Source organism: Phascolarctos cinereus, unplaced genomic scaffold, assembly GCF_003287225.1.
Source record: "Phascolarctos cinereus isolate Bilbo 61053 unplaced genomic scaffold, phaCin_HiC Scaffold_3;HRSCAF=262, whole genome shotgun sequence".
Lineage (NCBI taxonomy): Eukaryota > Metazoa > Chordata > Mammalia > Diprotodontia > Phascolarctidae > Phascolarctos > Phascolarctos cinereus.
This window is the reverse complement of record NW_027555736.1, coordinates 247,708,576-247,732,734: the sequence shown is the minus strand read 5'-3', so window position 1 is coordinate 247,732,734 and position 24,159 is coordinate 247,708,576. Positions and strand designations below refer to the sequence as shown.

At 37.4% G+C, this 24,159-nt stretch overlaps 1 protein-coding gene and 1 pseudogene across 17 annotated transcripts in view; both read right to left on the bottom strand.

The window, feature by feature from the left end:
* Positions 1–24,159, bottom strand: part of GPHN (gephyrin) — a 789,636-nt gene that overhangs the window by 505,517 nt on the left and 259,960 nt on the right. The gene's annotated exons all lie outside the window — the stretch shown is intronic.
* Positions 7,686–8,915, bottom strand: LOC110220639 (solute carrier family 49 member 4 pseudogene; annotated as a pseudogene).

Below are 24,159 nucleotides of genomic sequence, written 5' to 3'. Positions count from 1 at the left end.
TGACAGGATATGTGAGCTGCTCTGGTACTTGGTTACCTAGTCATTAATTTTTTGTTTTGTTTTTCAACCCAGATACCTGTCTGATCTTTCTGGTTCAAGCACTTTGTTCCTGGTGTTTGAGAGTGAACAGAGTGGTGCTAGTCTACCATCATTATAGGACCATGGAGGTTGGGAGCCTCAGACAAGTGTTCATCAAACTCCTATCTCTCTTTCACCTAATCATGATTCATTAATAAGGTGAAGCCATCATATTCCTGCTACTAGATCCTACTCACATATCCACTCACCTCAGTCCTAGCTCTCTTTAGTCCCTACGCATATGCATAGATTTAGAACTGCAATGACCTTCAAGGTTATCTAAACCCATCCATGACATTTTACATATGAAGAAAATGAGGCCTTAAGAGCTTAACTGACTTGTCCAAGGTCATGCATCTAATCTAGTGAGAGGCTTTGGCAGGATCTGTGACTCCAAATACCCCACCTTTCTCTACCCTCACTTTTCATCATGCTCTCTAGAAACCCTACCCTAACATGAACAAACATTTCTTCATCCTTAAACTCTTCTGATAATACATACATGGAAACCTAACTCTTCCTGGAAGTCACGGCATTCCTGGACATTCTCTACCATTCTACCATACCATTTTCTTGTCTCCACCCTAACACTGCCACTTAAACTTGCTGGATGAAGAGTCAACACATTCCTCGTTCCCTATTGCAACTTCCAAACTCTCCCTCAGTTGCCATCATTCAGTAACCTTTCTTTCTTTTATGGGTTACCTCTTCATCAGAAATGAAATTAATTTTTCCTTCTTTCCTGGATCCTCTCCTCTCCTGCCTCCTTCAGGAGCTTCTGGGGAGGGAAGTGGCATGGATGAGACCCATACAGGAGGAATATCAAGTCCTCCTTTGGATTAGCTATCCCATGGTCCTCAGTCTTTCCCTATCTACTGAGAGTGGAACCATTTGAACTCAGTTCTCTACATGTCTCCTCTATAAGCAATTTTAAATGTTTCTAAAGAAATTTAAGATATTTAGCAATAAGAGAAGAAAAAGGAATTGAAGGTATTAGAATAGGTAAAAAAGAAACAAAGCTCTCAGTCTTTGCAGATGATGATGATATACTTAGAGAATCGCAGAGAATCAAGTTAAAAACTACTTGAAATAATAAATAACTTTCAGCAAAGTTGCAGGATATAAAATAAACCCATATATTCTATATATTACCAACAAAGCCCAACAGCAAGAGATAGAAAGAGAAATCCCATTTAAACTTACTGTAGACATTATAAAATATTTAGGAGTCCACCTGCCAAAACAAACACAGGAACTATATAAACACAATTACAAAATACTTTTCACACAAATAAAATCAGATCTAAATAATTGGAAAAATATCACTTGCTCATGGGTAGGTTGAGCTGATATAATAAAAATGACGGTTTTACGTAACCTAATTTACTTATTCAGTGCCATACCAATCAAGCTACCAAAAAATTATTTTGCAGAGCTAGAAAAAATAATAACAAGAGTCATCTGGAAAAACAAAAGGTCTAGAATATAAAGGGAACTAATGAAAAGAAATGCTAATGAAGGTGGCCTAGCCATATCAGATCTTAAATTGTATTATAAAGCAGCAATCATCAAAACTAATTGGTACTGTAGAATGGTAGATCAGTGGAATAGGTTAGGTACACAAGACACAGTAGTCAATGTCTACCATAATCTACTGTTTGATAAACCCAAAGACCCCAGCTTCTGAGATAAGAACTCACTATTTGACAAAAACTGCTGGGAAAACTGGAAAACAGTATGGCAAAAACAAGGCATAGACTAAAATCTTATACCATATACCAAAATAAAGTCAAAATGGGTACATAATTTAGAAGTAAAGGCTGATATTATAAGCAAACTGGCAGAGAAAGGAATAGTTTACCTGTCAGATTTATGGAGAACAGAAAAATTTATGACCAAACAAGAGATAAAAAACATTATGAAATACAAAACGCATAATTTTGATTACATTAAATTGAAAGGTTTTTGCACAAACAAAGCCAATGCAATCAAGATTAGGAGAGAAGCAGAAAACTGGGAAAGAATTTTTACAACCAGTGTCTTTGATAAGGGCCTCATTTCTAAAATATATAGAGAACTGAGTTAAATTTATAAGAATATAAGTTATTCCCCAATTGATAAATGGTCAAAGGATATGGACAGGCAGTTTTTAGATGAAGAAATTAAAGCTATCTATAGTCATACGAAAAAATGCTCTAAATCACTATTGATTAGAGAAATGCAAATCAAAACAACTCTAAGGTATCACATCACACCTATCAGGTTGGCTAACATGACAAAATAGGAAAATGATAAATGTTGGAGAAGATGTGGGAAGATTGGAACACTAATGCATTGTTGATGGAGTTGTGAAATGATCCAACCATTTCGGAGAGCAATTTAGAACTACGCACAAAGGGCTATAAAACCGTGTACCCTTTGACCCAGCAATACCACTTCTAGAGCTATAGCCCAAAGAGATCATACAAATGGGAAAAGGACCTATATGTACAAAAATATTTATAGCAGCTCTTTCTCTGGTGGTAAAGAATTGGAAACTGAGTGGATGCCCATCAACTGGGGGATGGCTAAACAAGCTGTGGTATATGAATGTAATGGAATACTATTGTGCTATTAGAAACAATGAACGAGGGGATTTCAGAAAAACCTGGAAAGACTTGTATGGACTAAAGCTGAGTGAAGTGAGCAGAACTAGGAGAAATTGTACACAGTAACAGCCACATTGTGCAATGACTAACTTTGAAAGACTTGGCTCTTCTCAGCAATGCAAGGATCTAAGGTATCTCCAAAAGTCTCATGATGTAAAATGCTACCCACATTCAGGGAAAGAACTATGGAGTTTCAATGCAGATTGAGGCATACTATTTGCTCTTTTTTTTTCCTCTTCTTTTTTGTTTTGTTTCTTCTTTCTTGTGGTTCCTCCTATTGACTCTAATTCTTCCTTACAACATGACTAATGTGAAAACACGTTTAATAGGAATGTATATGTAGAGCCTATATTATATTGTACACCATCTTGGGGAGGGAGGGAGAAGTAGAAAATTTAAAACTCAAAAGCTTATGGAAGTGAATGTTGAAAACTAAAAATAAATTAATTTAAAAAAACAAAAACAAAACCAAAAAAAGAAATTTAAAGTAAAAATAATAGCTGAACCAAATTGAGTATACACAAAGGAAATCCATGCTGAAAGGAGTCACATGATTCTGAAAGCACTGAGAGACTTCTCATAAGATCTTAAACACAAAGATAATGAATAACTTGGAAAATCAATACCCTAAAAAACAATCATTAACTCCTAATCTATATAACTATTTCCTCATCTCAACAAAATCTTTATAAATCTATACTCATATTGAGGGCATCATTTATACAACTATGAGAAAGGAATATACAGGCTTTCTGAAACAATTATACTTAGAGCTGATCAATCACCATCATACAATTGACTAAGTTTCATGGAATATATATTTACTGATCATGAAAAAGCATTTGATTCTGTAAAGAAAATGAACTTTAAAAGCTTGCATAAGATAATATAAAATTCCTTTACATTAAAAAAGGAATTTATAATTTTCATATTACTCAATATGATATGTGTAAGGAATATACTAACAATTCAGTTTTCTCAAGAGCTGTATCTCTGGCTTGAGAGTCAGAGCTCACAATGCAGCTTAAACTGATTGATCAAAACTCTAACAAGGTTCACAATCACTGGATCTTAAGTGAAATGAATCAAAGATTTTAGAACCTGTTCCCATCCCAGAACTCTGGGATATTTTAGGGAAGTGGTCACAACCCCCAAAGACTTGACTCCAGAATTGTTCTACAGTGAGACTTAACAGGTTTCTCCTAGAAAAGCACTAAATGATTGTTTGTAATCCACATTCCTTCTTTCCTTCCCATTTGTGATTTACATATATAATCTCTTTCTTCACTTCAGCAAGGTGAAATTCAATCCCCCAATTTGCAAATCTGTTCCCCATAATGAAACTAATTAATTAAAGGGCTACCTGATTACTGGCACTTTGTCTCTGGCCTGCAGTTTCCTCATTCTCAGGTTAGAGACAGGCTGAGTAAAAATCCTGTTAACAACATGTACACTCCATATCTTTTTTTTTTTTTAACTAATCCTGGGCCTACCAATATGAAAGTAAATTATGCAATCACATACAGCGAATTCATTCCAAAGGTGAGGCTGACCATATTTTTAAAATCTCTGACACATTTTTCCCCCTTCAGAATAGGTAATATTGAATGGAATCTTTAAAAAAAAATTCTTAGATGTCCTTGGCTTGGGCAGTGATATGCTTTCAAAGCATTCACTGCCTCTAAAGATGTGAACCAATCTGTTCAGTGACTGTCTTAAGAAGCCAGACTATTGATTCATCTTCCTAAGTCATGTTTGGAACAGAATACTCTAAAAATAACTGTGTACTTGGCTTGGCTGCTACCATATGCAGAAGTTTCTCAGATGCCACTTTAATTAACATTAATCTCCTTTCAGAAAGATCTTGCTGTCTAACTGATGCCAAGGTTTTCCTTGCCATCCAAAATCTACTTGTCATCAAAATATCCAAGTGAGATTGTGATATTCCTATTTCACACACAAATATGCATGAATATATACCAATACTACTTAGAAATTATGATATTAAGTATCTAATGGTTATTTAGAATATACAGAATATCACGAAATGCTGTTAACATAAAATTAGGTCAAAAGTTTGGGGCTCCCTTTGTTCATTTCCCATCTCTGTTACTGACATTTCATTCAAAAAATAAATATTTATTAAAAGCTTACTACTCTCTATCTCAATGCTCTTCAACTTCATTGGTACACTTAATGAATACTGGTAAAATGCACTGACAACCTTGAAGGAAAAAACAGGATTATCGATTTTTTTGTAATCTCAAATGTTAACTAAAAATAAAATTATTAAACAATGTTAAAGTCAAAAGCACAAGCTGCCACCCAGAATAAAATGTGCTACTAAGTGAAACTGTAGATTCTTAAGAAATTTTTCAATAATTTAACATCACTTTAAAAGTATTTCCTCAGATGAAAGACATCTCAAGATTTCCGGTACTACATTTTCAGACTAGAAAAATAGAAAAGGAAGGTAAAGAAGAATGTAGGATTGAAAAACATTACAAAGCCTCCTTAGAAGTTTGAAATGTTCATACATTTTAAATTAAATATCACCTTAAGTCATCTGCATAGCTAAAAGTCTTAAATTGTCTTGTGATAGGATTGATACCTTCCAGCTTCCTCCTTTTCCTCCTTCAACATACACCTGGCTAGTTCTTTTCTTAGAGTTAAGAATTTGACCTATTAGCTAAGGCTCAAATTCCGTCACTGTTGAGAGAGCTTTTGGGGCCTCACCAATTCACCCAGAACCCAAAAGCATCATACTTTACCCTGTAAATATGTGTTAAGATGAAGGAGCCCGATCTACCCAAGTAAAGTGCATCTTTTTGAGTATCTTTTCCATGCCATGGTTAGTAAATGTACTTCTGTTAACTGCTGAATGAACAACTAGTGTCTCTTCCTTTCCAGTGTCAGATCAAAAGTACCAGGTGACCAGCTTAAATAAGCCTGAGACTACAACAAGTCCTGACAAAAAAAAAGAGTAATCTGTGCTGTAAATGCATGTTTACAGCACAAAGGAAGTGTGAGTCTGCTCCACCTGACTAGTAATTTAATGACGGAAATCATATGTTAAACCAAACATAACAGGAACGTCAGCTAGGTTTAAGGAAAACTCTGCTTAACAACACTGAAAGTTCTCACTAGAGTATCAGATATTTTAATAGTCTCATAATCTCATAAACATGGGATTTTTCAGAAAATGTAGAAATAAAACCAAATCTTACCATATTCCTTGCAACAAAAATAACCTTAAATTTTCATGTCTGTGACACATTAAAACAGAAAGATCCTTATTTTGAGTTTTAGTGGATAAGCCGAAATATAGATAATGTCATATTTCATGCTTTTGCATTAGTTCTTTCTTTGTGAGACATTTTGCATAAGTATTTGACTTAAATATTTGAAAAACCAAGAGAAATAATAAATTAATAATTAATTGATCGATTAATAATTAACAGAAATAAATGAGATCTTAACAGATCCTTTGAAAAAAGAAAAACAATGCCTAGCTTTTTTTTTTCTTCACTGAGATTTTTTTCTATTTGGCCAATTCTGCTTTTAAAGAATTCTCCTCTTCAATGAATTTGTTTTTCTTTTACCATTAGGCCAATTTTGTTTTTTAAGATATTTTCTTCAGTATTTTTTTTGCCTCTTTTGACAAGTTGTTAATTTTCTTTTCATAATTTTCTTGCATCACTCTCATTTTTTCCCTAATTTTTCCTTTACCACTTTTTTCAAAGCTTCACACATTTTATTAATAAACAGATAATTTTGAAAAACCACTTTTATTTTCTTTCTCTACCATTGTCCTTCCAACTTACTGCTTATTTTTCCCTAACTCATTTAATGTTTCCTTTCTTTATGTCATTCAACGTATATGGTTACTACATTCACTGCCTATGGAACCTTGCAGCAAAATGCAGTTTCCTTTGAATTAAGTCTATTTTTGTTGTTGCCTTGTCTGAAATCATGATTGACACCCTTACCTTTTTTCACTTCAGCTGAAGCATCACAGAGTTTGCTCAAGCCCCCTATTTTAACTCTGATTGAATCTTTATGTTTCAAGTGTGCTTCTTGTAAGTACTACATTATTTAATTCTGCTTTCTAATCCATTCTTCTATTCTGTCTTATGAGTGAGATCATCTCATTCATATATACAACTATGATTATTAAATATGTATTTCCCTCCATCTTATTCCTGTATACTTATTTTTAGACTCTTTTATTTTGTTTTGTTTTAAATTTTGGGCATGGCTTTCCAATAGTTCAACGATTTTTAAATTATCTCTCCAGGATGTGTTTTTCAGGTCAACTTTTTTTTTTTTAAATTTTAACATGAGATCTTACATTTGCTTCTATTTTTTTTAGCCTTTTGGCTTCGTTTTAATATTTCTTACTGTCTCATGGAGGTATTAACTTATACTTGGTCCATTCTAATTTTCAAGGAGTCTGTTGTTTAAACAGGGCAAGGTTTTGTACCTCTTCTACCAAGCTGTCAATTCTCGTTCTTCCTTTTTTAAATAAGAAATGGTTTTATTAGGAAAAAGAAAAAAAGGTATTAATTAGTTCATTACTGTAATTTGCATATTTATTGGCAATTTATATTGAAATCTGGTACATGTTTTAAACTTCTAAAAAAGTTACTTGCGTTATTTCCTTAATCTGATCAGTGACTCACAGAAGGAATCCTTTGATAGTACCTACAGCCGAGCCATTATTTCCTTTGGTTTCTCCTCATAACTTCATTTAATCACTCAGTAGTTTAGCACTGGTAGAAAATAAACACTGATCATCTATTGCCACTCAAGTCCTTCAGTATTGTTACCTAATATCAACTAAATAAGCATTAAAAAAATAAGAATCCATACCCTAATAAAACCTCTGAAAGTTAAGTCTTTTCTCTTTTCTCTCTTTTACTTGTGCAATGCCAAGCAAATGTCTGATATGCTGTTGGGGGGGAGGGGGCAAGGCTCCATAAATCCCTCTTAGTCTGTGCTATCAAACTAAAACAACATCAAGGTAAAGTCTATCATAGGATTCCCTGAAGCACAAAATGAAGAGCAGACTGAGCAAACAGGACTCAGGAAGGCACCAGTTGAACCAAAACAACTTTGTATGATAAAATATGAAAAAAAAAAGCATTCCCATGAAAATATTACTTTAAAAAGGTAACAATTCCAAAGTAGTTCCTTCTGGAACTGGAAAGAGAGCTTCCACAAAAATGTTCAAAGATGATAGGTATGTTGCTATTTAAGAATACTCTCAGCAGAATACAGTAGACATATAATTCACTAAAGGCAGGTGAGTAACGCTGTTCAAGTAGGTCAGCGTGAACCAAATGGTTTAGCTCCAGAAAAGAGTAACTGAAGGATTAGCTTCAGCATGCCTCTGACGAAATCTGCAAAACTTGTAATAGCTATTACAACATTATATCTATTGACCAAAATCGAACCCAGCTTTCTACTTGGCTGACATGAACTGGTGTTAAAATTAAATCCAGAACTCAGACTATCCAAGAAGTACACAGGAGAGCATGGCATAGGCTAAAGCTATCATCGGAAAACTCAAACTGCTTAAGAGCTTTCAGAAACTCAGTCTGTAGCTTAGCCCCTGGCTTGCTGCAGCCATGCTAGGAGAAAATGGAGGCTGTGGTGGGAAACAGGCAAGTGCTACAAACAGCATCAGGCACACAATTCCAGATTCTGCACATAATACCATCTCTACATGATCCTTAATATGGATGCTGTTACTTTCTGACTCAAGTAGATGTGATGTATTAATAAGAGATGGTATAACTTGTGGTCCAATTAGAAATGCAAAGGCCCCACCTGAGTAACTGAGTATGGAAGAACTCTGAAGCAGCGGCTGATTTATTTGCAGAAAGCCATGTAGTACAGAAGAATGGAGCTGCATTCATTACACTTGAACCTGCTAATCCACTGAGCAGCTGTCCTCCACAGATCAGTCTTTTTAATCACTAAGTCTGATGACAGAAGTATGCATCTTAGACTCATTTCCAAAACCGTAAGAAAAAATGTCTGTAACACAGTTACTGGGAGATTCGTCTTGCCTAGGAGCCACATGAAGGGAAAGCAGCACCTGCACAGCAGGCAATAGCAGCAGCCATGACTCCTCGCCAAAACTACAGCTGGAGCCCATGGCAGCTCCTGGGATGGCTGACACATTGGCCTACTCATCCTTCAGTGGGGTCACCCTCCCACAAGGGAAGCTGAGAGCAGGAAGCAGAAGGTGGTCACTTCCTCTCTCCTTCCCTCACTGGTATAAAGAGGAGCCCAGCTCCAGCATCCTGCTCATACTCCTGTGCAGCCAATTTCCTTTCCAATTCTTTCCTTCAACATTCTCATTTCCCTCTAGCACTCTCATTTTTACCCAGTGCTTTCTTCCAGTGCTCTCTTTTCATTTATAATATTTAAAACTTTAAAAAACCCCTCTTGCATGATTTTTTCTAGGAATCTGAGTTGAACCTGTGTCCAAGCTGTGTTTCCCTTTGAGGCTCTGCTTAGAGCTATTTTGGAGTGATTCTCTTTCTTTGGGTCTGCATCTTGAGGATCCTAGGCGCCATAAAGCTCTTTTGGATAGCATGATTTGCTTGTTTGGTCATTCTTCCAGTCTTATTTACTGACTTTGTGTCCAGTTGGGTCCTCATGTTGCTCTCTTAGGGTATTAAAAATTGTGTTACTTAAAGATCTCAGGGACAATTGAGGTTGAAGATTTGCAAGTTTTCAGTACACTGTCTTGGTCTGAGCTCTGCAAGTAACCATCTGAAGGATGAGCAGCACAACTGTGTTTAAAAGACTTGGAAGCACTTAAAAGAAAGGCCTTTTTTAGGGTGGAAAACATTTCATCCAGTGAGCAAGCATTTCCAAATGTTTTATGATAAGGAGGGGGTAGCCTTTAGAGGCTCATCCTCTTCCAATGATACCCAAATGGGAGGGGGGGTTAAGCTTTCCAACTTCGAGCTAGAGCTCCAGTAAACTATTACTTGATTCCGCCACTGTTAGCCAGCTGGAAAGTATACAGATCATAATGACCCAAACTGCCATCTTCCTTTTGGTCTGGAGTCCTACTCAGGTTATTCTGCTATAGGCTTCAGAATACGCTAGAGGCTGAATATGGGGGCTGCTCTACTTCCAGAGTAAGAGCCATACAGCTGCTGTTTACTTGTGTACTTGTTTCCTGCTCAGTAAATAGCCTGGGACCCATGACCACTCTTTACTCCAGACTCCCACCACCATGCACAGGTCCCTTCCTCAGTCCTCACTGGATTTGTGACCCAGTTTTGGGATGTAAGTGACAGAGTTTCCAATTCGTACATACTCCTGTTGGAGCAAAGTCCCTTCTTTCAGTTCCATTTTGGAAGGCTCTGTGACACTGTTCCTAACTCAATACTATTTGTCCTCTATTTCCTTATGCCAACTTGGACTGGAAAAATGACTTCCTATTATTTTTTTTGCTGATGTGTTTTTTAGACCTTTGTGGAGTAGCTGTGGGATTGAACTACTTCTTCCAACTCTGCCATCTTAGCTGGTTCCATCCACGCTGCCACTTAAATTCCACTTAGCTCCTCTGCTTCATTAGGTGTTGGAACATTTTCCTTTGTCTTGTAGTATTTATTGAGAGATGCTTCGACTTGTTTACTACATCTGAAGGCCATATTTCCTTTTGTTACTAAAATCTTCCCTTTTGATTCACCTGCTTATGCTCCACTTCTGTCAGTTTTCTGCCTCACAAAATCTTTAGTTAACTTCAGGCTTCTCCTCTTATTATCAACTTTCTTATTCTCTCCCAGCTGATTGTGATTCACCTGGGGCTAGGGCTCAAACTTTCTCACATACTAGGCAATTCACCAGCCTAGGTCTTTGTCTCAAGTCACTTTTGGGTGGACAAACAGTCCCTGCATGGATGCTGAGAGCTCTTTCCTTCAGGATTCGTGTAGTACTACATAGACCTCCACACATGGTATCCTGCCCTGTTCTCTCTGCTCTTCAGTTCTTTGGCCCAGAAGTACAGAGAGCTGCCGAAGCGTAGGCAAATTTCTATAATTTGGAATTTAGGTCTTGTGAGGAAAATACTATGTTATTTATTAATATTGTTTGAAGCTAGCTTTATGGCGTTAGATATTGTTTAATAAAAAATGTGACAAGGGGATTGTACAGATCCCAGAGACTCTCCCATGACAACCAGAGAGACTGTTGCAAGGTATATATGCTTGAACCCCACCCAGGTCTTGTTTTGGGTTCACTCAAGTTTCCAGTCCACCCAAAATACTTGCATTTTGGGCGTGCTTAATAACTTGAGTTTTGGCTTTGTCCAAACCGTTTTGAATGTTTATTCTTGCTGATAATACATCTCAAGCAACATGCCTATGTGTACCAGTTTGTGTGCTTATACCATTGTTAGAAATCTATCTAATGTGAGATTTAACAGATTTGAGGGGAGCCACACCTCCTTCTAGATTTCTCCTATGCCAACCTGAATTAACAAATTTCTTTCTAAAAATCATTTTAGGTTTGAGGGTTTATTCTCAACGAACAGTCTTAATGGCTTGGGGTATGTGGGGTGGAGAGGCTGTGAGGACTGAATTCTATTATAAGCCCTGATGTGTCCTTCCCCATTCCCTCTTTCATTCTCCTGTGGAGCTCTGCTGGAGCACAGAAGACTGCCACCATGGTGGCTATGTGGCCTCAGGAAATTTCTGCAATTTGGAGTATGGAACTCCACGGTTCTATAGAAAGGAAGGAGAGGTCAGAGTGTCAGGTTGCTTTTTTCTGCAAACCCCTTGGTCTGCTTGGTTAGTGCAATCTTGATTTCATGGTGTGCAGTGGGAGAGGAAGTACTCAGTGAGTTCAAGTCAGGCATTATTTCACGGAGGCTTTACGTTTGGGTTCTTGGGGTATGGAATGTCACACTTGCTCCAAACTCACAAAGACTGCTTCCAAAATAGCCTGATAATTAATATGCGACCTCTGGGGTTTGACTAAGATTCCTTGTCTTATCCAAACACTAATCTTGTGAAAAGATACTCTAGATAGAAGGAATTTTCATACCTACTATAAAATCTATGTCTGATTGACTCTGCATCTTATAACTTACTTTAAGTAGGATAAGGTGACTTGATTTAGCAAATCAATCAATCCCACCCTTATATTAACATTTTCCCAGTTCCTCTTCCAGGAGCCAAGATGGTGCAGTGGAAAGGTAGTCACTCTCACTCTGTCCCCTATCAACCTCTGAAAACCAGAAAATATCACCCCAGAAAAAAACACTGGAACATCTGAACTAGAAGAAAGACAGGGAGCAGCAGTTGAGCAGCCCAGCAAATGGGTCTGCCAGTGCCTCAGCAAAAATAACGGAGGCAGAACTACAAGGGGCCCCAGGCGGATAAGTACCCTGCACCATTCATCTGAAAGGAGGTTAAGAAAACAACCTAAAGGCTTCCTAAAGCCCTGGCCTTGCTGGTTCCAGCCCAACACCAGGTGAGCTGTCGGAGTCCTGCAGCCTCCAATTGTGAAGAAATCCTGAAGCTCAGGTGGTAGAACAAGCAAACACCAACACCTGGAGGGGGGGGAAGACACCAGTGGAAGCCAGCTCAGAAAACCACCAGGCGCCTTGCCACTCTACTGCAAAGGAATCTCACAGTGCATTAGCAGAAACTACGGAGACAACACTGCACGGGGCCCCAGGCACTTAAACACCCTGCAGCATCCATCTCAAAGGAGCTGAAGAAAGCTAAAGGAAAGGAAAAGCAGGCAACCTAGAATTGCCTGAAAGTGCCAGCCTTGCTGATTCCAGCCCAACGCAAGGTGAGCTGCCATAAATCTACAGCCTCCAATTGCCAACATAAGAGGCCCCAGCACGCAAAGCCAGTGACCAAGATCTAGGTTCCTAACACAAGAAGCTTGGGTCAGTACCCTCTGTTCCCCAGCAGGAGAGCTCAATCTCCTTAAAGGCCAGGGAATAAAGAAACACCATGAGTAAAAAGAAATGTACCATACATTCATATTATGAGAAGAGTTAAGATCAAGATAGATATTCTGAAGAGGACAACATTGTCAACAAACCCACCTCTGCAACAACAAGGGAATATGAACTGGTCTAAAGGCCAAAAAACCTTCTTAGAAGATCTCAAAGAGGATTTTAATACTCAAATGAGAGAGACAGAAGAGTCCTTCAAAAATACAATTGGCCAATTGAAAAAAAAAATACACTGAAGAAAACAAGTCCCTAAAAAACACAATTGGCCAAAGAAGGAAGGACAAAAACTAACAGAAGAGTACACTGAAGAAAACAAGTCCCTAAAAAACACAATTGGCCAATTGAAGAAGGAAGTACAAAAACTAACAGAAGAAAACAATCTGTTAAAAACTAGAATTGGACAAATGGAAACTAATGTCTCTATGAGAGAGAAAGAATCAGTCAAACAGAAACAAAAAAATGAAAAAAATAGATGAAAACGTAAAATACCTCATCAGTAAAACAAGACCTGGAAAATCATCAGGAGAGACAATTTAAAAATTATTGGACTACCTGAAAATCATGATGAAAAAAAGAGCCTGGACAGTATCTTTCAGGAAATCATAAAGGAAAACTGCCCAAAAGTCCTAGAACCAGAAGGGAAAATAACCATAGAAAGAATCCACCAAATCACCACCTGAAAGAGATCCCAAATTGACAATGCCAAGGAAATAATAGCAAAATTCCAAAATTACCAGATGAAACAGAAGGTGTGGCAAGCAGCCAGAAAGAAACAATTTAAATATCATGGAACCACAGTCAGGATTACACAGGACCTTGCAGCTTCTACATTAAAAGACCAGGGCATGGAACATGATATTCCTAAGGCAAAGGAGCTTGGAATGCAGCCAAGGATCAATTACCCAGCAAAAGCGAGCATCATTTTTCAAGAGAGGAGATGGATATTCAACAAAATAGGAGACTTCCAAACTTTCCTGATAAAAAGACCAGAGCTCAACAAAAAATTTCATCTTCAAGTACAGGACTCAAGAAAGACATAAAAAGGTAAATGGGACAGAAAGATACAATATGTTGTGGGGCGGGGGAGGCGCGCCTGTTTAAACACCTACAAGGGAATATGACATTCGCAATCCTTCAGAACTGTATTGTTATTACACCATGTTAAAGGAGTATACATAAACAGGGTGGATATTAGTTGACCTTGATGTAATGATTAAAAAAAAATTCTAATCAAGTGGGTAACATGGATCCAAATATGTGGATCAATCTGATCATAGAAAATGTACTGAGGAAGGGGGCGGAGCCAAGATGGCAGAGTGAAATCAGTCACTTTCTTGAGCTCTCGGCCAAACCCCTCCATATACTCATAAAAAATGGCTCTAAACAAATTCTAAAGCAGCAGAACCCACAAAAAGGCAGAGTGAAACAAATTTCGTGCGCAGTTGCTTCACAATCTTATGGCCCACAGACTGAGGGGGAATCCAGTGGCTGATCAGAGAGTGCCTGCAGGGATCTCTTGCTTTGCCTGTGTTTGGACCTGGGTCACAGTTCTGGGCGGCAGTGCTAGGGTGAGAAGGAGCGCTCGCATGCTGGAACTTGGACTGGCTCTGGAACAGAACTGTTCCTCACAGTTACAGGACAGAAAAGAATACTTGTGGTCACAGGCCAGGAAAGGAGTAAACACCTCGCCCCTTATCACACCACCTTGGAAGAACTGAAAATTTACAGGTCCCTACAACTATCTCTGAAAACAGCTATACAAACCCTTGAAGCTTGAGACAATACATTCTCCACATTGGAAGCAGACTCTTACCTTAACAAGGAGTTTAAAACTCAAGTAATTGGCTGGGATTATGAGCAAGCAGTGCAAAAAGAGTCAGACCATAGAATCTTACTTTGGTGACAAAGAAGATCAAAATATACAACCAGAAGAAGACAACAAAGTCAAGGCTCTTCCATCCAAAGCCTCCAACAAAAATATGGATCAGTCCCAGGCCTTGGAAGAGCTCAAAAGGGATTTTGAGAAGTAGTAGGGAAGTAGAGGAAAAACTGGGAAGACAAATGAAAGTGATGCGAGAAAATCATGAAAAACAAGTCAACAGCTTGCTAAAGGAGACCCAAAAAAATACTGAAGAAAATAACACATTAAAAAATAGCCTAACCCAAATAGCAAAAGAGGTCCAAAAAGCCAATGAGGAGAAAAATGCCCTAAAAAGAAAAATTGGCCAGATGGAAAAGGAAGTACAAAAGATTACTGAAGAAAATACTTCAAAAATTAGAATAGAACAATTGGAAGATAGTGACTTTATGAGAAATCACCACACAGTAGAGAATAAATCCAAAAGAATGAAAAATTAGAAAACAATGTGAAATATCTCATTGGAAAAACAACTGACCTGGAAAATAAATCCAGGAGAGAGAATTTAAAAATTATTGGACTATCTGAAAGCCATGATCAAAAAAAGAGCCTAGATATCATCTTTCAAGAAATTATCAAGGAAAACTGCCCTGATATAGTAGAACCAGAGGGCAAAATAGAAATTGAAAGAATCCACAGATCTCCTCCTGAAAGATCCCCAAAGGAAAACTCCTAGGAATATTACAGCCAAATTGCAGAGTTCCCAGGTCAAGGAGAAAATATTACAAGCTGCCAGAAGGAAACAATTCAAGTACTGTGGAAACACAATCACGATAAAACAAGATTCAGCAGCATCTATATTAAAGGACTGCAGGGCATGGAATATAATATTCTGGAGGGTAAAGGAGATAGGATTACAACCAAGAATCACCTACCCAGCAAAACTGAGTATAATCCTTCAGGGGAAAAAATGGTCATTCAGTGAAATAGAGGACTTTCAAGCATTCTGATGAAAAGACCAGAGCTGAATAGAAAATTTGACTTTCAAATACAGGACTCAAGTGGAACATGAAGAGGTAAAAAGGAAAAAGAAATCATAAGAGACTTATTAAGATTGAACTGTTTAAATTCCTGCATGGAAAGATGATATTTGTAACTCTTGAGATCTCTGTCAGTATTAGGGTAGTTGGAGGAAAAAAATTATATATATGTATATATAGATAGATAGATAGAGGGCACAGGGTGAGTTGAAGATTAAGGGGTCATATCTGGAGAATAAAATTAAGGGATGAGAGAGGATAATACTGGGAGAAGAAAGGGAGAGGTAGAATGGGGTAAATTATCTCAAAAAAAAAAAACAGAAAAGAAAAGTCACAGTGGAGGGAAAACAGGGGAAGGTGAGAGGGAATGAGTGAATCTTATTCTCATAGGATTTGGCTTAAGGAGAGAATAACATACACATTGAATTGGGTATGGACATGTCTTACCCTACAGGAAAATAGGGGAAGAAGGGGACAAGAGAGCAGGGCAGACTGGGAAAGAGGGTAATCAGAAGCAAATACTTCTGAGGACGGACAGGGTCAAAAGAAAGAATAGAATAAATGGGAGGGCAGGAGAGGATTAAGGGAAACAGTTAGTTTTTAACAACATGTCTACTATGGAAATGTTTTGCATAATTGCACATGTACAATCTATATTGAGTTGCTTGCCTTTTCAATGAGGGTGGGTGGGGAGGGAGGAAGGGAGAAAATTTGGAACTCAAAGTTTTAAAAACACATGTCTTTTAAAAAAAATGTTTTCACATGCAACTGGAAAATAAGTAATACAGGAAATGGTGTACAGAAGTCTATCCTGCTCTACAGGAAAATAGAAGGGGAAGGGGATAAGAGAAGGGAGGGGGGAGAGACAGAAGAGAAGGCAGACTAGGGGAAGGGGTATTCAGAATGCATACCATCTTGGGGTGGGGAGAAGGGTGAGAAATTTGGAACTGAAAAACTTGTGGGAGTAAATGCTGAAAACTATAAATAAAAACAAAAACAAAAAAAAATTTAAAAATACTGATTGAGTCAAACAACAAATCACAGAAACAATCAATTTCATTCAAGAGAATGACAATAATGAGACAACATACCAAAACTTATGGGATGCAGCAAAAGCAGTTCTTAGGGGAAGTTTTATATCTCTAAATGCTTACATAAATAAAATGGAAAAAGAGATTGATGAATTGGGCATACAACTAAAAAAAACTAGAAAAAGAATGAAAACCAAAGGAAAAATTAATAAAATTGAAATTAAGAAAACCATTGAACTAAAAATATAACTAAGAGCTGGTTTTATGAAAAAAACCAATAAAAGATAAACCTTTGGTTAATTTAATTAAAAAAGAAAGAAGAAAACCAAATTACTAGTATCAAGAATGAAAAGGGTGAAGCTACCACCAAGGAAGAGGAAATTAAAACAATAATTAGGAATTATTTTGCCCAACTATATGCCAACAAATTTGACAATCTTAGTGAAATGGATACATATTTACAAAAATATAAATTGCCCAGAGTAACAGAAGAGGAAGTAAAATACTTAAATAACCCCATCTCAGAAAAAGAAATTGAACAAGCCATTGATGAACTCCCTAGGAAAAAATCTCCAGGGCCAGATGGATTTACATGCAATTCTATCAAACATTTAAAGAACAATTAATTCCAGTACTATATAGACTATTTGGGAAAATAGGTGAAGAAGGAGTCTTACCAAATTCTTTTTATGATACAAATATGGTGCTGATACCTAAACCAGGAAGAGTCAAAATAGAGAAAGAAAATTATAGACCAATTTCTCTAATGAATATAGATGCAAAAATTTTAAATAAAATACTAGCAAAGATTGCAGCAACTTATCACAAGAATAATACACTATGACCAGGTAGGATTTATACCAGGAATGCAGGGTTGGTTCAATATTAGGAAAACTATCAGCATCATTGAGCATATCAACACAAAACCAACAGAAACCACATGATCATCTCAATAGATGCAGAAAAAGCTTTTGATAAAATACAACACCCATTCCTATTAAAAACACTAGAAAGCATAGGTATAAATGGAGTCTTCCTTAAAATAATAAATAGCATATATCTAAAACCTTCAGCAAGCATTATATGTAATGGGGACAGGCTAGAAGCATTTCCAATAAGATAGGGTGAAACAAGGATGTCCATTATCACCACTGTTATTCAATATTGTACTGGAAACGTTAGCTTTAGCAATAAGAGAAGAAAAAGAAATTGAAGGCATTAGAATAGGCAAAGAAGAAACAAAGCTATCACTCTTTGCAGATGACATGATGATATACTTAGAGAATCCTAGAGAATCAAGTAAAAAACTACTTGAAATAATAAACAACTTTAGCAAAGTTGCAGGCTATAAAATAAACCCACATAAATCATCAGCATTTCTATATATTACCAACAAAGCCCAACAGCAAGAGATAGAAAGAGAAATCCCATTTAAACTTACTGTAGACATTATAAAATATTTAGGAGTCTACCTCCCAAAGAAACCCAGGAACTCTATGAACACAATTACAAAACACTTTTCACACAAATAAAATCAGATCTAAATAATTGGAAAAACATCAGTTGCTCATGGGTAGGCCGAGCTAATATAATAAAAATGACAATCCTACCTAAGCTAATTTACTTATTCAGTGCCATACCAATCAAACTACCAAAAAATTATTTTATAGAGTTAGAAAAAATAATAACATTCATTTGGAAAAACAAAAGGTCCAGAATATCAAAGGAACTAATGAAAAGAAATGCAGGGGAAGGTGGCCTAGCAATTCCAGATCTTAAATTGTATTATAAAGCAGCAATCATCAAAACTGCTTGGTACTGGCTAAGAAATAGGGAGGTGGATCAGTGGAATAGGTTAAATATGCAAGACACAGTAGTCAGTGACTATAGTAATCTATTCTTTGCTAAACCCAAAGACCCCAGCTTTCTGTTGGGAAAACTGGAAAAGAGTATGACAGAAACTAGGCATAGACCCAAATCTCACACCATATACCAAAATAAAGTCAAAATGGGTTCATGACTTAGATATAAAGGCTGATACCATAAGTAAACTGGGAGAACAAGGAATAGTTTACCTATCAGATCTATGGAGAACAGAAGAATTCATGACCAAACAGGAGATAGAGAACATTATGAAAAGCAAAATGGATAATTTTGATTACATTAAATTGAAAAGTTTTTGCACAAACAAAGCCAATGCAACTAAGATTAGAAGGAAGGTAGAAAATTGGGAAAGAATTTTTACAACCAGTCTCTCTGATAAAGGCCTCATTTCTAAAATATATAGAGAATTAAGACAAATTTATAAGAACACAAGCCATTCCCCAATTGATAAATGGTCAAAGGATATGAACAGACAGTTCTCAGATGAAGAAATTAAAGCCATCTATAGTCATATGAAAAAATGCTCTAAATCGTTATTGATTAGAGAAATGCAAATCAAAACAACTCTGAGGTACCACATCACACCTATCAGATTGGCCAACATGACAAAACAGGAAAATGATAAATGTTGGAGAAGATGTGGGAAAATTGGAACACCAATGCATTGTTGGTGGCGTTGTGAAATGATCCAACCATTTTGGAGAACAATTTGGAACTATGTCCAAAGGGCTACAAAAATGTGCATACCCTTTGATCCAGCAATAGCACTTCTAGGGCTATATCCCAAAGAGATCAAACAAATGGGAAAAGGACCCACGTACAAAATATTCATAGCAGCTCTTTTTGTGGTGGCAAAGAATTGGAAATTGAGAGGATGCCCATCAATTGGGGAATGGCTGAGCAAGTTGTGGTATATGAATGTAATGGAATACCTATTGTGCTATAAGAAATGATGAACAGGCTGACTTCAGAAAAACCTGGAAAGACTTATATGGTCTGATGCTGAGTGAAATGAGGAGAACCAAGAGGACTTTGTACACAATAACAGCCACGTTACGTGATGACTAATATTGTTAAACTGAACCCTTCTCAGCATTACAAGATCTAAGACATCTCCAGAGGCCTCGGGATGGAAAATGCTGTCCACATCCAAAGAAAGAACTATGGAAGTCGAATCGCTATCACTTATTTTTACTTTCTGTTGAGTTTTGTTTCATCTTTCTGATGGTTCCTCCTACTGGTTTTAATTTTTATTTACAACTTCACTAATGTGAAAATACATTTAATAGGAATGTAAATGTATTGCCTATATCAGATTGTGTGCTGTCTTGTGGAGGATGGAGGGGAGGAAGGGGGACAAAGATTTTCAACTCAAAAGCATATGGAAGTGATTGTTGATAAATCAAAATATATTAATAAAATTTTTTTAAAAAATCCTCCCACACTCTAATCTCTCCTCCACATCAAATGTCCTCAAATCTTTCTATCAGTACTAATTTAGCAAGATTTTCAGTCCCCATTGGAATTCTAAGTTACCTTTTTTCTAGACATGTTCTTGTTTAGTTTGTTAATGTCCTTCCAAAAATATGGCGACAAGAGCTGACTGAAGGGGGCAGAGCCAAGATGGTGAAGTAAAAGCAGTGACTTCCCTGAGCTCTCCCCCAGACCTCTTCAGATATCTGTAACAAATGACTCTAAACAAATTCTAGAGCAGCAGAACTCTCAAAAAAAGACAGAGTGAAACAAATTTCAAGCCCAAGATAACCTGGATAGTTGATGGGAAAGATCTGTTGTGATGGGCTGGGAGAGGAGTGCAGTCCAGCATGGGCCTCATAGGCAAAGACAGGGCCTCAGCAAACCTGTAACAGGTTTCAAGGGACTGAATCACCAGCAGCTGTGGCAGTTTGCAGACTTCTCAACCCACAAATGCCAAAGACAACTAAGAAGGTCAGTTAAGAAAAGTCTGTCAAACCTGGGCAAGAGAGCAGTGTGAATTCTGCACCAGTCCTGGTGCAGCCCTGGGGCACCAGCTGCTTCTGGAGCTCTCAGCCCACAGAGGATTGGGAGATTGAGTGGATGATCAGAGGGCGATTACAGGGATGTCTTTGCTGGTGCTGAGGCAGGATTCTCTTTCTTTGCCCATGCTTGGATCTGGGTCGCAGTTCTGGGTGACGGTCCTGGGGCAAAAAGGAGTGCTGGCATGGTGGAGCTTGTGGTGGTGGTAGAGAGAAAATCCTCCTCACAGTTCCAAGGCAGAAAAGAGTTCTTGTGGTTACTCATACAGCAGAGGAAAGGCCAGGAAAGGAGTAAACGCCTCTTCTTTGATCATACCACAATGGAAGAACTGAAAATTTACAGGTCTCTAGAAGTATCTCTGAAAACAGCTGCACAAAACCCTTAAAGCTTAGGACAGTACACCCTCCACAATGGAAGCAGACCTCCTACCTTATTGTTTTGCCTTTTTTTTTTTTTGCAATTGTGGTTAAGTGACTTGCCTAGGGTCACACAGCTAGTAAGTGTCAAGTGTTTGGCCTGAGGCCCTGACTTCAGGGCCTGTACTCTGTCCTCTGCACCACCTAGCTGCCCCAAAGACCTCCTACCTTAATAAAGAGTTTAAAAGTTAAATAATTGTCTGGGAACATGAGCAAACAGCACCAAAAAACTCAGACCACAGAATCTTACTTTGGTGACAAAGAATATCAAAACATACAACCAGAAGAAGACAACAAAGTCAAAGCTCCTACAGCCAAAGCCTCCAAGAAAAATATGAATTGGTCCAAGGCCATGGAAGAATTCAAAAAAGATTTTGAGAAATAAGAGAAGTAGAGGAAAAACTGGGAAGAGAAATAAGAGTGATGCAAGAAAATCATGAAAAACAAGTCAACAACTTGCTAAAGGAGACCCAAAAAAATAATGAAGAAAATAACACCTTAAAAAACAGCCTAACCCAAATGGCAAAACAGGTCCAAAAAGCCAATGAGAAGAATGCCTTAAAAATCAGAATTGGCCAAATGGAAAAGGAAGTCCAAAAGCTCACTGAAGAAAATATTTACTTAAAAATTAGAATGGAGCAAATGGAAGCTAATGACTTCATGAGAAATCAAAAGATTGTAAAAAAACCAAAAGAATGAAAACGTAGAAGACAAGGTGAACTATCTCGTTGGAAAAATAACTGACCTAGAAAATAGAACCAAGAGAGATAACTTAAAAATTATTGGACTACCTGAAAGCCATGATTTAAAAAAATCATCTTTCAAGAAATTATCAAGGAAAACTGCCCTGACATTCTAGAACCAGAAGGTAAAATAGAAATGGAAAGAATCCACCAATCACCTCATGAAAGAGATCCCCAAAGGAAAACTCCTAGGAATATTGTAGCCAAATTGCGGAGTTCCCAGGTTAAGGAGAAAATACTGCAAGCAGCCAGAAAAAAACAATTCAAGTATTGTGGATACTTGAATCAGGATAGCACAAGATTTAGCAGCTTCCACATGAAAGGACTGGAGGGCTTGGAATGTGATATTCCAGAGGGCAAAGGAGACAGGATTACAGCCAAGAATCACCTACCCAGCAAAACTGAGTATAATCCTTCAGGGGGGAAAATGGAAATTCAGTGAAATAGAGGACTTCCAAGCATTCTTGATGAAAAGACCAAAGCTGAATACAAAATATGACTTTCAAATAAAAGACTCAAGTGAAACATGAAGAGGTAAATAGGAAAGAGAAGTCATAAGGGACTTATTAAGGCTGAACTGTTTACATTCTTGCATGGAAAGATGATATTTATAACTTATGAGACCTTTGTCAATATTAGGATAGTTGGAGGGAAAAAATTATAGATAGATAGAGAGATAGATAGATAGATAGATAGATAGATAGATAGATAGATAGATAGATAGATAGATGGCACAGGGTGAGTTGAAGATGAAGGGGTGGTATCTAAAAATTAAAATTAAGGACTGAGAGAAGATTATACTGGGAGAAGGAGAAAGGGAGAGGTAGAATGGGGTAAATTATGTTACATAAAACAGACAAGAAAAAGTTTGTACAGTGGAGGCAAAGTGGGGGAAGGTGAGAGGGAATGAGTGAATCTTATTCTCATCAGAATTGGCTTAAGGAAGGAATAACATACACACTCAATTGGGTATGGAAATCTATCTTATCCTACAGGAAAATAGGGGGGAAAGAGATAAGAGAGCAGGGGGATGAGAGAAGGGAGGGCAGATTGGGGAAGGGAGTAATCAGAAGCAAACACTTCTGAGGAGGGACAGGGTTAAAAGAGAGAATAGAATAAATGGGGGGCAGGATAGGATGAAGGGAAATACACTTAGTTTTTCACAACATGACTACTATGGAAATGTTTTATATGACTACACATGTATAACATGTATGAAGTTGCTTGCTTCCTCAATGAGGGTGGGTGGGGAGTGAGGAAGGGAGAAAACTTGGAACCCAAAGATTTAAAAACAAATGTTAAAAATTGTTTTCACATGCAACTGGGATATAAGATACACAGGCAATGGGGTATAGAAATCTATGCTGCCATACACGAAAATACAAGGGGAAGGGGTTACGAGAAGGAGGGTGGTGGTGACAGAAGGGAGGGCAGATCAGGGGAAGGGGTATTCAGAATGCATGCCATCTTGGGGTGGGGGGAAGGGCAAGATGGTGATAAAATTTGGAACTCAACATCTTGTGGAAATGAATGTTGAAAACTAAAAATAAATTAAATAATTTTTTAAAAAGACTTGTATGGACTGATCCTGAGTGAAGTGAGAACCAGGAGAACGCTGTAGACAGTAACAGCCACGTTGTGAGATGACTAACTTTGACAAATTTAGTCCTTCCCAGCAATGCAAGGATCTAAGACATCTCCGAAAGTCTCATGATGGAAAATGCTATCCACATCCAAAGAAAGAACTATGGAGTTTGAACGCAGATCGAAGCACACTCTTTGCTTTTTTTTCCTCCTCTTTCCTCTTTCTTGTGATTCCTTCTGTTGGTTCTAATTCTTCTTTACAATATGATTAATGTGAAAATATGTTTAATAGGAATGTACACGTAGAGCCTATATCAGATTGTGTGCTGTCTTTGGGGGGGGGAAGAGAAAAATTTAAAACTCAAAAGCTTATGGAAGTGATTGTTGATAAATTGTTGATAAATCAATGAAAAAAAAGGGGAAAAAAGCATGAATTTATACAGTCCACATACTGGTCTCTACACAAAATTTCAGGTCTCTGCTAAGACTGCTACCACCTAGCATCATAATCAGATTTTTGGCAACTGAAAAACTTGAATTTTCTTTACATTACCACTTGAAAAATCTCAATATTTTGGGTCTTTCTAGTTATACTAAGTGTAATCTGAAATACTGACATTAAGGTTAGAAATGTTATATCTCATGATTTTTTTTCAGGGCAGTATTGTGCTTTAAGAGTATTAGACTTGAAGTCAGTGGAACTAGGTTCAAATTTCAACTCTGCCATAGAGTATGATGTGTGACGTTCACCAAGTCACTTTTCTGACTCTCAGTTTCTTTATCTGTATAATGGTGGAATGGTTAGATGAACACTGAGGTCTACTCTGTCTCCAAATCTATGAACCAGTATATACCCCCGCA